The sequence below is a fragment of the Podarcis tiliguerta genome, assembly GCF_965153285.1.
Source record: "Podarcis tiliguerta genome assembly, chromosome: W".
Taxonomy (NCBI): domain Eukaryota; kingdom Metazoa; phylum Chordata; class Lepidosauria; order Squamata; family Lacertidae; genus Podarcis; species Podarcis tiliguerta.
The window spans coordinates 12,131,518-12,135,832 of NC_139552.1; the positions used below are offsets into that span (position 1 = coordinate 12,131,518).

The 4,315-nt window shown below is 46.0% G+C and overlaps 1 long non-coding RNA gene across 1 annotated transcript; it reads left to right on the forward strand.

The window, feature by feature from the left end:
* Window positions 1-788: 788 nt before the first annotated feature.
* Window positions 789-3,795, forward strand: LOC310668739. The gene is made up of 2 exons (XR_014506822.1): window positions 789-846; window positions 2,680-3,795. It is a non-coding gene; the product is annotated as an uncharacterized lncRNA (long non-coding RNA).
* Window positions 3,796-4,315: the final 520 nt, after the last annotated feature.

A 4,315-nucleotide genomic window follows, 5' to 3' on the forward strand; every position in this document is an offset into this window, starting at 1 on the left:
TTCCGGGACCTCCACCCAACTACTGAGTTCCCAAACTTCACCACTAGGCCTGACACTGACTTGTGGTCCTCAAGGTTAGCCCAATCTGAATCCACCCAGGCGGTCAGCTTGACACCACCCTCAGCTGACATCTTGAGGCAAAAGTCTTTGGTATCTTGCAGGTAACGTAGCACCAGTTTAATACCATTCCAGGCCTGTACACTTGGACTCGAAGCCTCTCTACTGAGCAGATTGACAGCGAACGCTATATCTGGTCTGCTCCACTGTGACAGATACAGTAGACTACCCACAGCTGCTTGAAAGAGTTCAGCATTTTAACCCTGTAAACTCCAAACTCCACACCCACTGTTGCCTGGGGCCGCAGTGGTGCAAAAACGTGGTTACAAACATGGATCCACATGGATCCTCAGGATTTTTGCATTGGGCTACCCCAAACTCACCGTCAGATCACATGTCTGTGTGATGGGAAGTTTTGCTTCTGCACATGGGTTTGGCACACCACTCTGAGCTGAAGCATTCCGTGCTCACCCACCCTAGAATGTTCAGTTCATATTGAGTTCATGAAACATCATGAAACATCGTACCCTGACCTGTTCTGGAATGCATGGTTGACCACATCTCTGAATGCAATGGTTATGCCCTTTTAAGTTTTGCTATATCAATCACTAGTTTAATAAAGGAGTATATCAATCATTAGTAAATAGTTTAATAAGGAGGTTTTCATACCTGTCCAACTCTGTGTTCCTTTCCCAACCTTTAATCTATTGATGATTAATGCTTATATGCAACCCTTACGCAGCCACCCCTGTACTTCACTCGACTGGAAAAGTCTCAGCGCGCTACTTCGTGAGTATGGGGGGGGGCTGACAAAGTTCCAACAGGAGCATGCCAAGGAGCTGCTTCATCTCGTTAGACAGCGGGTGGCGGGTGCTCATATTTCTTTGAAAGAAATTGAACAATTGTTATGTGAGATTGCTTGCCAGTGCCCCTGGTACCCAGAGTCCGGCTCTCTGGGATCAGAAGCTTGGCAAAAGATCGGAAAAACCCTCTTCACAGAACCGAGGGCACCGATTCATTGTCTGCTCACTTGGCAGAAGTGTGCGGATGCCGTCGCTAGATTGGGACCACAGGCATCTCCATCAGCCCCTGCTCTTTTAGCCGAAGCAGACAATCCCCCACCTTACCCAAAGCTTCTGCCTCCATCGCAACCTTGCCAATCCCTCCCTACGCCTCAGCCCACATCCACCACCCCATCCCTCCTTCGCCTGCCTCAGCCCCTGCGTGCTCTCCCACAGGAGCTGTGCGTGCCGCGCTTTCTCAAGCTAGGCAGCAAGGGCTCCTCTCCTTAGAAGAAGAGGCTGGCTGGGCTGGGGAAATGCCATCTGCTTTCCCCATTTCCTATGTGAACCCCGGCACTGCACAACAGCAGGTTATGTATGAGGCGCTTCCTTATTCTGTTCTGAGAGAATCAAGGAAAGCCATTACTGATTCTGGCCTCAAACCTTCTTATGTGCTACGGATGCTGGAGGGGATCACAAATGGTTACACAATGCTACCTCAAGATTGGAAGGATTTGATGCACATGCTTTTATCTCCTGCTCAGTATGAGGTTTTTGAAAGTGAATTTAAGCATAGCGCAGTAGCCCTGGCTGATCCACAGCATTCAGCCAACCAACTCTTTGGCGCTGGTCTGTATGATAACATACCAGCCCAGGTGCAATTGACACCTTCACAGTTCAGTCGCACCGCGACCTGTGTACAACGCGCCTTTCGGAAAGTCCCTGTTTCAGGGCAACCACTGAGCTCCTTCGTTAATATTAAGCAACAACATTCGGAGCCTTACCATCAATTTATAGATAGATTGAAAGAATCAATCACCAGGCAGATTGATGACCCTACGGCTCAAAATGAATTGATGAAAAAATTGGCCTTTGAAAATGCAAACACCGATTGCAAGAAGGCTTTGCAGTCAATCATACACCGCCCCAAATATGACCTGGCGGATATGATTCAAACCTGTGCAGATGTTGGCAGCCAGAGCCACGCGATGTCTTTGCTTGCCGGTGCCATCCAGGCTGGCAATAAGCCTACGGGCAATTGCTTCAATTGCAAACGCCCAGGTCATTTTGCTAAACAATGCAGAGCCCCTGGCGGGGGAGCAAACAGGAATGGTGATGCCAATAAGGCCAAACCTTCCAAAAAATGCCCAAAATGCGAAAAAGGCTATCATTAGGCAAATCAGTGCAGGAGTTCGGGAAACTCCATAGGGGCCCAGCTCTCGGGCCAGGACAAATAGAGAGCCCTCCGCCGTCTTCTACTGAAAATTTTTCTAAGGATACACCCTCTGATTTCACCATTGATTTAATCAATCAGAAAACCAAAGACGCTGTTTTACCTGGTGAAATTGTGCTCATGCCCACCCAGTTGGCGGGCCCACTACCACCTAAAGTCGCAGGCTTAATTTTACCCAAATTTTCTGCTGCCAAAGAAAGAATCATGGTTATTCCAGGAGTCCTAGATCCTGACTATGTGGGCACAATCATGGTTCAACTTTGGAGCCATATGCCCATGCAGTTAAGCAAGGGTGAGTCTTGGGCGCATTTGGTAGTGCTCCCTTCTCATCCTACTGCTTCTATTATGGATAGTAATTTGCACGAGCTCTCTCCCCTCTTTCTACAGCTGTTAGCTGTAATCCAGAGGATTGGGGAACAGAAACTTTTTCGTAAGTATAAAATCAATGGCAAAGTTCTGGAAGGTTTGATTGACACGGGCGCAGACATTTCTGTCATATCCAGCAATTGCTGGGACCCCACGTGGCCCCTTGAGTCTGCCTCTGCAGTTTGGGGTGTGGGTGGACCTCAAACCTCTTCCAAAAGCGTGCAGTGGTTGCCTGTTTCTCTGCCTGATAGCTCTGAAACCATTGCATACATCCAGCCCTGTGTGCTGAAAATCCACCTCAATCTGTGGGGCAGAGACCTATTACAACAATTACAAGCTACCATTCAATTTAATGAGTAAGCTTGCACTTCCCCTCAACTGGAAATCGTAATGGACCAGTGACGTGGGGCCAAATAAAATCACTCTCATTTCAAGCTGAACAGCTTAGAAAGGAAAACCAGTTAGAAGCAACCCCTGATAACTTGCTTCTGTGTCTCATTTCCTGCCTTAATATAAATTCCATGATAGTGCTCATTTTCAGCGTTTTGTTTTTGCCCCTCTCTGCTTCCGCTCCTAATAGCGGTGGTTCCACACCAATAAATGTGTGGGAATCTTTTGCAAAAACCCTCCATGTTTCTTCCTTTTGCCTAACCCAGCAGGTATCAATAGGTGAAATCCTTGGCTCTTGCCTTATCCCTGTTTGCCATGACCCTTTTGATATGCAAAATGATACCTGGTTTTATTCATCCCTACCCCAAAATGATTCTTTCCGCACCCTTGGTTATTCCGGTTACCATAACTGGGGTACCCAAGTGCGCAAACACCCACCTCTGGCCATTGATTTGTTGACCCCATACGTGGCTTCCTTTAATGTCACTTGTGCCCGTATGGTCAATTGCACAAAAACCAACTGTGTGAAAATGGGCAAGGATAATTTTAATTGTTCTAATTATGTAAATATTTCCTATATATATAAATATACAGAGCTGCCTGAAGGCTGGTTTTGGTCGTGCCCAGGCTATACATTCAATTATATTCCAGCAAACATCAGCCATGGCACACCCTGCTGTTTAAGCCGTTTGTCTATCATTTTACCCAAAAAGCATCATTTGTCCTGCTTTCGATATTGTCGCTCTGTGGAATTGACTAATGATTGTGATAATTCTGTCTCTCTTCCCAGTAGATCTGAATATATCTCTTTAGCTGTTTCTCTCTTAGGAGTCCCTGGATTGGCTGTACGGAATAGTATGAATACTAACTCTTTAGCTTGCTCCGCAGCAAAAGCTCTGAATTTTACTTCACAAGCTCTTCACCTTTTGAATAAAGAACAGAGTGAACTTCGTCATGGACTTCTACAAAATCGTGCTGCCATTGACTATTTGCTCATGCTTCATCATTATGGCTGTGAACAAGTGAATGACATGTGTTGTTTCAATATTACTGATAATTCTAAAGCCATTCAAAAGCAAATCTCTCATTTGCAAAATCTTACACACCACATTAAACAGGACGTTGGATTTTCTGGCCTCTGGGATTCGTTCACCCAGTGGCTTACTGGCTGGTTGCCAAATCTGACTTGGCTTCGTAATCTTTTTCAATATGCTATTGTCATAATGTGTATATTAATTTTGTTATGTTGCTTCATCCAATGCATTCC